We start from the raw sequence: 15,088 nt of genomic DNA on the forward strand, positions 1-15,088 counted from the left end.
ATTAAAAATTAAACTGTTTATATTGTGTTTGTTATGTAAATAAAGTTTTTTTTGACGTTTCTACTTTTGAATAACTTTTAATGTATTAAATAATATTCCATAAAACGTTTTTTAACTATTTACTTAATAGCAATAATGTAAACAATATGTAGCCAATGTCATATAGATTAGACAGGGACACAGGAGAACTCACTGCCTTCTCTCTTATTCATCATATCGCAAGTTTTGGGCCCTGGCGTTCTTTAGTTTTATAAAGTCTTGGTATACATACTATGAAATGTCACAACAGATGACGACATGATTCATGGCGCACGATTCTGAAGTGTTTTAATGTCACAATTTTTTTAAGTGAGTATATTTATTGCAAAACACTTGAATGAAAATATTTTATTATAGGAATGAATTTTTTGGTCCCTACAATCGATTCGACGTGTTTTTGGTACATCGAAAAATTTACTAGAAATGTTTATTATCAGAGCTTTTAAAATTTTGTAAAATTACTCGTTTTTACATATTATATTTTATGAGTCTATATAAATAAGTACTTCATTTGTTAGTATAATAAAAAATATTTTTTGAACAATGGTTCTCTTTCTGACATGAATTGTAACACATAATAATATAATTTCTATTGTATTTTATATTATAATAATTTTTAAAACACTCTCTTTCTTTCCTATGATGCCATGCTGTGGGTGGTGTTTGTTTTTATAATATAGGAAGTATCCATACTGTACATCATATTTTGTCTGTTTGCTCTGTTTTTTTATTTTTTAATAATACCAAATCATATGGTTTTATATATTTGAAATAGATATAAGGGATGTTTTTTATGCATTGTATAATAAGGGTTATCAACCAGACCATACGCACTGTATATAAAATAGATATCAGATGTTTTGATTAAAATCGAAGGGCAATGCTGTGCCCTTGATAGCAGCTGTGTCCTTGAATGTCCATAGTTCTTAATTTTAAAACTTTTATCGTAAAATTTCTTCCAATTAAGGATTTAGCTGACTGATATAGATCTCTTTTTTATAAATTAGAACTAACAGAATAAAAATTGGTATATGCATTCGCTATGATGATTCATAGTGAAAAAACATTTTTTATTTGGAAAATTTGAAAAGTGAAACGTTTTCTTTTACAAGGATCCGAAAAAAATTTCCAGTGTGCTATAAATTTATAATTGATAAATATGCAGATGATTTGATAAAAAATTCAAAAATTATTTTGTACTGTACCTTAAAAAATAGAGTTCCGTCGTTTGATCCGAAACTTATAATTATAGGCGTGTTGGATGATCGACACCCCAGTTTTGTACAACCACCCCCGTTTTGTACCACCCACCCAGTTTTGTAAAGCAGCGGACTAAATGACTTTTGGGTTTGAAACTCAATTATCTTCGTATCAAAATAAAATAAAATCGAATATTCAGAAATTATAACGCTGTTGAAACATTCCATTTTCTATAATTTTCCTAAAATTAAACATGCTCGAATTAACGAAATACCCAAGCTATGAAATTTCAGCTTCTTATGAAATCATTTATGAAAAAGCAATCCCAATCCCACTCTGTAACATTTTACATCACAGAACCTATTACCCACTTATTTCTAGACAAGGAGTGTTTTATGTCTAAACATAGCATTTCTATTTCCTATAAACTTTCTTGTCTTAGTATTTATCCGTTCTATCGTAGCTTTTAAGCGTATTGAAGGATTGCAAAACGGTTTTTTAATTTGGAAGTAAGTTTAGTCAGGATGCAAATAAACTATCTATGTTTTTTTTGAAAAAAATTATGATTGTTTGAAAATGATTACTCCTTTTCTAAGTTTCTCCCTAATCTAAAGCCGTCATTCTCAAAGTGGTTTATATCGAAGGGGTCGATTCAAAGACGAAAAGGGTCTATGATAGCGAAAATAAGAATGGGGGGGTACATGAGCATAAAGCATTGAGCATTCTTGCGCAGACCCATCGAAAAAAAATTCGGTGAGGGCGCCTAAAAAAGTAGCAGGTGGTGGATGAACAGAGGATTCAAGGCAAACAAATAGTGTTGATGTACTTGTTGACTAAAAAAAGGGAAAGAGTGCAGATAAATTTATGGACGACCCATAAACGAAAAAAGCTCCACACTTGTTTCGTTTATAGGAAAATGGGTTGATTCACAATTACCAAAGAAAAAAAGTCGCCTGATACAATTTATTACGGGCCTCACGTTTCTTAATATGGCATTGCGTGGCAGGAAATCTATCTGATTATTGAAACACGAGCAAAAAGTTTATAAGACAAGGAAGTATGATAATCACTAGTCCAGAGTTACTGTGAGATGTTCGACATTTTAAAATTTTGAGATAGGGCAACATTAAGATATCCGACATTTTAATTTTTTAGGTATGTAATTATATTCTTTCTACACTGTAACGTTCTAGCCCCGATAAAATAAAAACACCACTAGATGAAATTAATTCTTTGAAAACTGATATTTTAATGTTTATTCCATAAAAAAGCACATTTTCCATAGAAACCACGTTATATTTTTGTTATTCGCGCAGCTACCGTGAATGTCAGATTTAACATATATGTAATACGTAAACATATATGGTCAGTTCCTATAAGTGGAAGGCGTTCGGACTAAGTGAAACAGATAGTGTATCGTTCTCTCACTCTTCCGATCGCATTTGTCAGCTCTGCGCATGTAATACATATTTTAGAGAATTTTCAAGCATGCGCAGTATAGATAAAATGTCTCGAACGAGAGAGAAAACAAATATTGTCGGCACCGTAATGTTTGGACATTCTTTCCCGTACCAACTGCCCATATAGGAGTATATTACATATATGAGATTTAATAACATTCTTTCTCGAAAAAATATGCACCGCCACCAACAAACAAACTGAAAATATCAATCGAAAAATAAAAAAATTATTTTGAAAATATAAAAAAAATTTACTTTCTGTCAATTGAATTCAGTCAGTTTGGGGTTTGGCCAGATTTTCTTTTTAAATATTGCCATTTACTTCGTAATAGTCTGCTTAATATTTTACAGTGCACGAAAAATTTGTCCAATGACATATTTTTTCCATAAAACATACGGTATATAAAATATAATTGGATAAATGAATTATTAAGTGGGCCAAAGGGGGATCAAACATTTACACATTGTTTGATAACAAAAATTTGATTATAAACCAATTAAAAAAAAAAACAAAAATAACTCTTGATATGAAATATTATATTTATTTTTTAATATAAATTATATAATTTTTAATTTGTTTAATTTTTTTCAAATTTATTCAAAATGGCGTATAAATGTTCAAAAGTTATTTATTTTATTTTCAATTTATTGATTTTTGAATATTTATAAAAATATTTGTTATATTAATAATAAATATTTGTGATAAATTGATTTTCATAAATATGTTTTCTCAATAATATGTATCAAGAATTCTGAATAGATAATATTTAAAATTAATTTTGCAAAATTAATATTATGTTTTAAAGGTATTTTATTTATAGCAAATATTATTTTAATGTGGGGTGGTATTTAATTAAATTTATTATTTGTTTCATAATTTAACAATTGACAACTAACAATTGACTGAGTTAATTGTTGAAATACCATGTATAGACAATGTTGATTACTCTGTCACACATATATAACTGATATTACCATATAATACAAACAATACAATTTGCGCATAATTGATTGTGATGTTTACGAAAAAATGTTTCAAGCAAAAGTAGTTTATTTTTTTATAAGAAACATTTTTTACATTTAAACTTTTGTTCTATCTCTAATGGTTTACAAGTTGGGTCCTACGGACACTCAGACTTGCCTCAATCCGACTTGCCCCCTCAAGACCCAATTGACCTATCTTGCTCATTTACGAACTCGATCTCTCCTTTTACTTTCTAAGCACGCTATAAAAATTTCACCTTGATATCTCTTTTCGTTTTTGAGTAATCGTGATGACAGACGGGCTGACAGACGACAGACAGACAGACAACCGGAAATGGACTAATTAGGTGATTTTATGAACACCTATACCAAAATTTTGTTCATAGTATCAATATTTTTAAGCGTTACAAACTTGGGACTAATCTTAGTATACCTTGTATATTTCATATACATGGTATAAAAATGATCTAATTTGAAATTAAATATTTTAATTAACAAATAATTTTTAAATAAAGTTAAAGAAAATATTTGATTAATTAACACAGGAACACCGATATATTCCGCTTCTCAGTCCGTGCTAAAATATTCTGCAATATTTTGGAGCTTCAATTAATATTAAGAAACCAATTTTTTTGAAGCCGAAATTTTCGCCACTCATTTTCATCCGTCCACAAATACTTAATTTGGAAAAACAAAAACATGTGGATTTACTTACTTTATGCTCAAAGTAGAAATTGAATAAATAAATATTAGGAAAATCACTGATGACGTCGAACAATCAATATGGCAGTCAAAGGCAGGCTTTATTCATAAGAAAATTATCAATAATTTACAAAATAATTAGACCATTAAAAGAGTAGGCTATTAAGTTCATTCGTACATTTGAACAGTGTCGTTATAAATTACTATGAGCTCTTTTTGAATACATATAATATCCATTTATTTATTCAGCGCCTACTGAAACCCTGTTTAAGTCTGTGGTGTGTAATTATATTTTCAACATCACAAAGGCGGTTTTTGAAAATTTTTAGAAGTATGCAAAATATGAACGATTAAACCTTTTAGTTAAACAAAGAGGAAAATACTTAAAATTGACGTCATTGTAGAGTATTGACGTAATAATTACATATAAAACTCTGCTTTGCAAGAAAACGACGGCCAACAATCGTTGAATGCTTCTGAATGAATGACTTCTTCGTTTTTTAATCAATTTTAATTTAACTTTCAAATTTTGGTATTGTATCAAAGCTACTTTAACATTTTTATGGGTAATGTGGCGGTGTAAGTTACAAGCATTCAAAGATTGATACCCATCTCTTTCTTACAAAACTGAGTTTTATGAGTCTCTTATAAGTATCTCTTTGTTTAATTTAGAGTTTTAAACGTTAATTTTTTGCGTACTTCTAAAGAATTTCATAAACCAACTTCACTTTTCTGCTCGTGCAGTGAGAATTCTTCATCTGAAGTGATAGTAAAAATTTACCCATTTATTCCACCATTTTTTGAAAAAAATATTCTCAGCACCTACGCCACTCATGTCAGATACAAACACCAAATTTTCATATTATCAATGGAAAACCAACTGCTATCGGTCATTATATTCGTGTTTCAGGAGAGCGGGTCATTGTGAAAAAAATCTTGAGGTAATTACAAGCACTTGACTTATGGACTTATGATATAATTCTACAATTTAAGATTTTACTACTACTACTTAACAATTGATTCAACAATTTACCACTTTTTTGCCTGCTTTGTTTTCAATATAAGTAGCTTCTTGGTAACAATAAATCTCAATTAATTTGATAAAGTTGTTCATTTGTTAATTTTAATTAACTGGAATATCCAATTCGGTATGCAAAAAATACAAATAAAATTTAATATTAAAGAAAGAATACCTTTTGTTTAAATAATAAATACAATACAGTGAATCTACGATAATTCGACATAAGTATGACATTAGGTTGGAAATTAGAAGGAAGGCATATATATAGCAGGGACGTAATCATGAGATTATTTCACGCTTTTTTGGTGGGAGCTTACATATACTCCAAAAATTGATTTAAATTATGATTTTGAAATACGTTAAAGGCCCAAAAAAGTAAAAAATGGAATTTATTTAGTACAGATTCAATTTTTTGGTACTCATGGAATCTATTATAACTTACTAGAGTTGTTTGACCTAATTTAACCGCCTAGGTTTCCAGGGAACATTCAGGCCAGTCATGCTAATAAATACAGAAATTTGTTCCGCTATAGTCAAGGTCGTGCCTAGTAAGTGTTTCTTTATGAAAATTCGTATAGCCGGATAATTTTCTTGAGAATATCCGGACAATTTTTAGTTGCATCCAGAACTAAAAATTTATGAATATCTATCTGTTGGTGGAAATATTCAAATAAGAATAATTTAAAAATTGCTTTTGCTGGACATGAAACTTTTTCCAAGGTAAAATAACCTCTTTAGCTGCAAGTTTTTTCATGTAGGACAAAATTGTTTGGAATTATTTTACCAACAGAAATTTTCGACGTTTTTTAAAATTTCAGATCAGGTTTTGATACAATTTATCATGATAGTCGCAAGAAATCTATCTGAAAAGTTTTTTTTTACTAAATAAACTATCTTGAATTCTCCGACTTTGCTTACCCTCTGATGTATGTGAAATAAAGCACAATATTCGTATTTGTAATTTTTTCATTATTTTGGTCTGTACTCAAAATTATTGCAAGTTTAATTATTAATTTTATAACTATGGAATATAGGTTAGGTTCGAGTGGTTGTTCTGGGGTGAGACACACTTAGACTATGGAATGTAAAAACTGGACAAATTGATAATTTAATAGTGTTATGTATTCAAGTATTTCAATAAGCTTGTAATAATTTTAAGTGCTGACCAATATAATGAAAAAATTATAAATGCGAATATTATCATGAAAATCGGTATATGGGTATAAAAAATATTTTAAGCAATTTTTTCTAATAGTTTCTTCCGATATCTCGAACCATCTCTGGCGCTATAGGTCAAACATTAAGAATTTTCCCTATTCGTCAATTTGTAGTATGATGAGTTTAAGGTTCAGGTTTCTGTTATCTTAAAAAATGTAACCCATCGCTCTTTATTACCGTGCAAATTTTCAAATCAATATTCCTATAAATGACGAAAGTGTGAGGGTGTCTTCATCTTAAATGCGACACACTGTAGAAACCGGGTCATTATTGGTTCCACTACCTTATAATACACAATAACACTTGATTGTTCAACAATCATTAATTAATAAATTGTTGATTGAATAATTATACTACACAAATATTTATAAAATAAATATATAAATGGATATAATGAATACATATTGTTTTTATCAATTAAATTTTGCACAGCAAAAAAGAGTTCTTAATTAATCAAAAAAATTTATATTTACAAAAAAAAAAATGAACTCTCATTATAACAATAATATTGTATATCGTTGATAAATTCATTATTTTTGAATTTATTTATACCATGATTATTGTGAATGAAATTGACAACGGTTGTTGAATTTCAAAAAATATCCACAGACTTTGTTTTTGTGTTTTTTACATTTATAAAATAAACATATAAAATAAGTAGTGTTTTTTTTGTTCGTGGTCTGTAGACCGGTTTAATTGGCTTACAATTTATGTCATAAAATATTTATTTACTTTTTGATAGAAAATTATTGTATTCGTCTTGAAAGTCGAAATAAAATATTGTATTATACCTTAAATTTTATGGTAGTTATAATGTTTCAATACAATATTATTGTCACATAAATGGGTGACTCAAGGGGATAATATTTTTGTACTTTTTATTGCAATAAAAGCGGTTACTTTATTTGCTATTTAAAACTAAAAAATGTATTCGCATTCATTATTAAATGGTGGAAGCGCCGCGAAGTTTGTGATAATTATTGTATGCCATGGCATTTATACCTGCCATTCGATTTTTAGTTGATTGTATTATTATTGTAATCAGATTCGGGTGGTAAAACAGAGACAAGAAAAAGTAACCAAAATAATTTAGAGAGAACTAAAGAATTCAGAATTTCTCGTTTTATTTAAGCGAAACGAAAAGATGTAGAAAATAATATTTGTATGAAATTATTACCAGACAATCTTTTCTGTAAGTCTTATTTGCGAATTTAGGATAGAAACAAAATTACGAAGGCTTCGCTTTTATATTCAGATTATGCATGCCGAATATCATTACATTTGGATAGTTATTTTCAAATTATTTCTGAAAGATAATTTCTAGAAGAGAATTTCGAAAACAAACCCTCTTAAGATATTTCTTACGATCTTACAAATTTGGAGGGCGGAAGTGCGGCTGTTTTGAGAAAAACCGTGTTGGCCTATAACACCGTAACCGTGGACTTTAGACCAAAAATGGCAATTATCTTTACTGTAGATAATTAAATTGTCTATCTTTTAGTCAATTTTCTTGATCGTAAACAAAATTTCAAGGGGTAGTAGCTGTTGCAGCTTGCAGGTAAATAGGCAAATTATTGATTGCTAATTATGTCACTATCATTAATAATTGTTCATATATTTATTGAATTTTTATCATTACACCATCGTTTTTATTAATCTTGCACTCAGTGGTTGCAACACAGAACGTGTTATTAATTTTAGAAAGAAAAGTTTAAAGTAAAAGTTTTAGGAAATTAGTAGATTTAAAAGTTAAGTTAATTAGCATTTTATTATTTAAACAAAAATTAGAAGATAAATTGACCAAATAGTCAATAAATAAATCGCCATAGTCGTATAAACTATAAACGGTTGGTAATAAAAACAAATTTTACAAAAAAGATAGAAAATTTAATTATCTACAGTAAAGGTTATTAACATTTTTGGTCTAAAATGCACGTTTAAGGAGATATAGACCAGAATAGTTTTCCCTTTTAAGTTGAGGCACTTCCCTCGTCTTTTTTTGTAAAGATTTTGTGAATTTACATTCAGTACGTGATACTGAACCTAAAAAAATAACTAGCGTAATTTAGTGCATTATGGACAAAAGTATCGAGCTTCTATATTAACTTTGATAAGAAGTAAATTGTGCAAACGGAAAAGTTGTTCAATTTTCCTGTGTGCTGTGATCATGTGCTGCTTGCACACGCTGTACTGTGTGCACAAATGAGTAATATATGAGAGCATTCTTAAATTTACTGCGCTAATACAACTACTATATTTTTTCTCTTTATGAGACATCGCCCTCTGTCTCACTTCAATAAAAATACCTAAGACCAGGCGTGGGCGAGTTATTTTAAGTCAAAGCCTCCATTGTTATAAGTTTATTGCGTGCCGTAAAGTTTATTGTGTGTCTCTCTATGCAAGTACGCATTGCTCATAGAGGAGGAAGCGAGACAGGTATACGACTCTTCTACATATCTCAGTTTCTCTAATAGTAATGAAATAGGTAAAAAAAAAAAATGTTGTCTCTCTGTCTTACTCGTATTATTGGTTGACACTGGTTAGGGTATCACTGACTTACTCGTATGTTAGATACAGAAACCTCAGTGTCTTGTCTAAGCCACGTTTGCCCATGGATGCCTTAGACAATACAAAATTTCGTAAGTAGTATTAGTAAAATAGAAATATATATATAACAATAATTTACTTTAGAATGTTATTTATCTGACTGAAGGTAATATCCCGCACGGATTGTATCATATAATATTTATATAATTCTTTGTATTGTTTTGGTATTGTTATTGTATATAAAATATCATCAAAAACCGCGTAAAAACAATACACGTCTGTCGCCTCATATTATTTTCAATGGACAACATATGTATGTATTTATGTATAGTCAGAGAATGTAATTAGTGACTGATCTAGTTAACGTGATGTTGAATTGCCCGCAGGTTTAACGCGTGCTTCCGTGTATGTCATTTAGCATGTTTGGTGGTACAAGCGAGGGTGAGTTACTAAACATAGGTACAATTTAAATACGATACACATATATTAAAAGGGTGCGTGGGTGTTCAAAATGGGTTGAAATTTCTTTTTTGATTTTTTTTAATGACTTTTGAACTAGAACTGGCCCCAATCGTTTTATTAAATATTTAGGTATTATGTTATTCTCTATTCAAAAGAAACCTCTAAAAATAGCACGAAGATAAAAAAGGAATGAATTATCGCGTCTATATTAATATTAAAACGATTGAATTTTCAGACATATGACTAATCTCTTTATTAAAGGAGCTGTCACTGGGGCCTCCTTGAGATTTCGTCACCAGAAATATTAATTTTGGAAACTTGCCTATTAGACCGTGAGCACAAATGAAACAGCTCACTGAGTTTCAACTTTTTTTTTTTAATCTAAAAAACAGAAAATACGTGACATCAAAATACATAAATAAAAGCACCACAAGAAGTATTGAAAATTGAGGAGAACTTTTCTACCTTTTTTATTGCTTATACAACTTTTTATCATTTTTACCTATTTTGAAGTGCTTCACAAAAAAAGAACGAGAGGTGTCGTGGAACACCTGGTAGGAACTTCCTTTCGTACCTTGGTATATTATAATGTAGCGCTAACTTTTTTATGTACAATATATTTTTTTGAAAATATAAGGTATTAATTTTAGAAGTCAAACACTTGTTTGATTCATTAAATAGTTTAATTTTATAGCTAGGTATGTTTTTACTATAGAAATTGTAGTATTAGTTTAAAAAATACATACTTCTGATTTAGTAGTCAACCCAATATGTGCGTGCATTACGTTTGGTTTGATCAGTATATTTATCATGACATAAAAATTTCATTGTACTTACTTTAAATTATCTTTGTTGGCTTCTTTAACTTCTGATAACTTTCAAAACCTAATTTTTTTAAATGATAAAACATAAATTTTGACAAAAAATACAAATTGACAGTAATACGATTATTTTTGCATTTGCTCAAAATTCATGGCAAGCTGAATCGATTGAAAAAGTTGTAGTTTCCTGGGTAGCCTAAGCACATGTTGGCTTTTTGTGGTTTTACCTCCCAACCAGCAAACAAATCAGAACAATAACGTGCGATAAGGAATATAGTTCGAAAAATAACGTTGAAAAACCCAAGGATTAAAATTAGAAATCTACAAACTCTATTTCCAAAAAGACGACCCTCTTAGGTAAATTTGAATTTTCTTTAATACCAGGCTGACATTTATCAATCCTCTAACAACAAGACAAAAAGAATAATAGAATTTTCACTTCATTAAGAGTTCACGGCCAATTTTCTTTCCACGACTCTTGTCCCTTGAAATAAATATGAAACACAATTACTTACATAATCTAGAAATTATGAATTTTTTAATGTAATACAATCGATTAGGTGATGCTGTCACATATTTTGAAACAATCTACATCGATCATTCTGTAATCTTTTCAATTAAACAAAGTTTTTGGTCAATTTTTATTTTTTGTACAAACCATATTTTTGTGGAATTAAATTAAATTGATTAAAATATGTGTTCATTATAATCATAGTTAGTTAGTTATTATAGTCTTTTTATGCTTTTTAGCATGGCTTCCGTCTGCCCAATAAATAAAATAATATGTAGGTATATGAAATTGACAGTAAACATGAATCTCATATGTACATGTAATTCGGTAGATTCTATTTGAGTTAAGAATATAAAGATACAATGATTTTATATCCTGATAATATAATTCTTCGAATGACGATATATGGGAAAGTTATGTACCTCGGATTACAATTTACATATTTTGAAAGGATCTTTTTAGTATTTTAGACAAAAATTCGACGTTTGGATTATTTTTTTTTTTGGAGAAACTTTATTATTTACAAGAAAAAAAACATTATATTATTATATTATTAAAAACACACCTTTAGTACACGTTGGCGATGATGACTTTAAAAATTGGCGCCACTTTAGAATGGCTTTCGGGATAAGAAACATCAAACAAAATTTTTGTTAGTGATATCGTCATCTAGCCACTTAATATCAAAATTTATTATAATAAAGAAACAAAAAGTTACACATGTTTAAAAAAAAAAAAAACAAAATTGTAATAAAAGAAATTTTTTAATCTTTTTGGCAGATTTTGGACTTTTGTGGATTGGTTTTTAGTTAATTTTGAGTTGCACAAAGATTCGTCATAGGTTTTTTCAGAAGCGTAGGAACCGTTTCGTAAGCCCACGTTTTGAAGAAAACTCAATATCATATGTATCATTAGTCAATGAATTCCGAACCATATAGCCAAAAAATTGTGATAACCTTCTTCTTTTTCCGCAAGTTGCTGTTTTTTACCTTTTTAGTTTTTAAAGTGATTGCTATTGCATGCGTTAAATAACAAGCTAAAAATTGGTATTTTTTGTTTTGTACTTACAAAGCTTTATTGCTTTATAATTTTTGGAATATATTCTAATAGTTAAGACACATTAAATAATAATTTTCAAAAATCGATTTTGAAAAGGAATCAAAACTGAAAAAATCCCTTAAAGCCTTTTTTTAAAAAGATAAAGACTGTATTTATTCTTTATTAAAATATCCATGATGCAAGATCGTAATTAAAACCTCATGTGCGTTGAGTCTCCCTCCCTCCTCTAATTGTATCGTAATTTTTGTAATTTTTCATTTCAATTTTTCAAAATTGTAATTTTTAAAGGCATCTTATTCTAAACATGTAATTTTAAAAGATTTCTTAGTCTATGAACGTCCAGTTACAGATTTAACTAATATTATTTCATTGACACGGGATACTTGGTGTGGTGTGTTACGGGGTACGTGGTGTGCTAACGTAAAACAAAGGAAACTAATGAAGTTCATTGGTAGCTGTTAATCATTTTCTTGGTTGTTTGACCTCTGCGGTGTAAACTTTATCTTCATGTAGTTTCTATCTCATAAATAGCAATATCATCCGGTCACCAAGGTATTGAACTTTACCCTATATTGATGAATCGTTTAGCTCCTGAACATCAAAAGAAATAGAAGGTGGTCTAATTTAATTTATGTTTATGCACGACTTACGGTATAAGAAATACTTCCAATGAAATATATTTTCAATATCGAATATAAAGTTTATTGCGAGGAAGTATGTGTCTAAAGGGAATCATAAAAAAATCGGTGGAATTTATTTTATAGTATTTTCATTTTCCATTCAATCATTTTCATGAAAATTGAGTTTGATTAAAGGATACATCCACTCCTTGGCGTTCCCAATATAAGCACACTAATTCTAAATCAAGTAGTTACCAATATTTTTAAAACTATTTTTCGAAAAGTGCTATTAAATGCCTCACAAATTTTTTTTTTTGTCAAAAAAATTTTAGTGTTTGAACAGCCATACAGTGTATTCATACGCCTTGAAATAATTTTTGTGAAACCAAAAGTTTGATTAAAGGTCAAAATACAATTTTATTAAAGTTCTGAAGTTCTGGGCATCTATCATTTCACCTATATTGCATTCTGCCTTCTCCACACTCTACTTGCCAGTTCGCGCCTTTCATTATCCAACTTAGCTAAAAACGCGTTTTTTTGCACCCGATTCAAACACAACATTCTCGTGTACTTCTGTAATCCAGTTCATAAGTTTTGTTAGAATGTACAGAGAACTACGACAGCAGCTGTTCGATGTCAGCCATGGCAATGAGATACTTGTGAAATACATGGTATGGTATAGAGACACGTACTATGAGTATCTATGTTAGCATAAGTAATATTACGGTATTGAATAGGGCTATCCACCAGACGTATTGTGATTATTGCCAACCAGTATGGACCTGACGCCCATAGTCCATTGACTCGTCCGCTATAACTATTGTAAATGTAACTTAATCCTCAATATAGTACACAGTATGGCGTTAACAGCGATAGTGACATAGTGGTATCCATAAAAAATTTCTTACCGTGTGACGGACGGAGACGGAGAGTGTGAAGGTGAGTGATTTACTTCTGCTAGCATTGGCGGCTTTACACGGCGAAGATACTCCGCGAAAATGTCGTCGGGGGTTAGCTAGTACATGAAGTTCCTGGATTTTTTAAATAAAAAAATGGTCATAGGGATTGCCGATAGAAGTTAAAACTTAGAACTTTTAGTATAAAAATTTGCAATTTCATAATATATGAATTAAAATTATCAACATCAATCTGGTTTTCACATCTATTGGCACTTCAAGCAACAATTATATGCATGTTTATATGGTTTTTTATTATTTAAACATATTACGGGCTGTACAAGATTATGACAAAATATAATTACAATTCAATTGAAATAACAATTAATATACAATCATATGATTTGTGGTATTTACATGAATTTCTATGTACTTGTTATATACGCAGCACTAATGTTACACAATACGTCAGCTGTATAGCTATAAGCATGTCGGTGCGCGCACAGCATGTCGGTAACGTGAACCCATAACATTTTCCTCTACCAAAAATGCCCAACGTCGCTTAAGAAGTTTTCACTTCAAAAAAGAAATTTACAAAAAGCAAAAGAAAGAAGTAAACCTACCTGCGTATAAAATATATTGGTAGTAAGTAAAAATGATAATTCTTTATTCAACTTAATCATTTTTTATCTTAAATATAGAAATTTAATCAATTCTTCTAACTTTTGTTATGAAAGAATAAATTGTCATTTTCATTCACCTTCACACTATTTGACGTGAAATTTGAAACACTCATCGAACTCTTCCTTATGATTAATTTTTCGAACTGTTATAAAAAAAATATGCAATGAAAATCGATTTTTATCAATTTGAATTATTAAATAATTCATATATTTGTCTTGGAAATACTTACTTATCGAATTAAGAAACAACATATTGTGTTGAAGATATTTAAAGGATTGAGATGCTTTAAGCAAATTGATCCAGTAATTTGCTTATTCTATTGTAGGTAGTGAGTATTTTTAAGAATGTTTCGCATTTAGCTGAGGTTAGCGCTCAGTTTATTTATTGAACACTTGGTGAAAATTGAGCTAACATCGGCACATAGTATATGATAATCTATTTTTTCTTAAAGATGCAAGAGGTGCCAGTGCCTACTACCTTTCCCCTCAATATAGTTTACTATCGCTGGACACAGCCAAAGAAAGAGATATTCTCCAAAACTAGTCGGTGGAAATTAAAAATAAGAAAATTTAAATTAAAGTTAATTACTAAGACTAATTAAGGATGTATGGGCACAGTAGTGGGGATACAAATTTAAAAAAATATTATTTATGTTTTAACCTGACAATATAAGACAAAAAGTAAGAATATAATTTTTCGATATCTGGAGTACCTAATTTTCAAAATATCGAAAATTGAAAATAATAATTATTTAGCTTTCGACAATTTCAATAATCAAGATTGATATTGAAAAATTTTATTCGTATTTTTCGTCTATATTCATGAAATTGATCACCAAAGTTGAAAATAGGGTACAAATAATTT

This window comes from Chrysoperla carnea, chromosome 5, assembly GCF_905475395.1.
Source record: "Chrysoperla carnea chromosome 5, inChrCarn1.1, whole genome shotgun sequence".
Taxonomy (NCBI): domain Eukaryota; kingdom Metazoa; phylum Arthropoda; class Insecta; order Neuroptera; family Chrysopidae; genus Chrysoperla; species Chrysoperla carnea.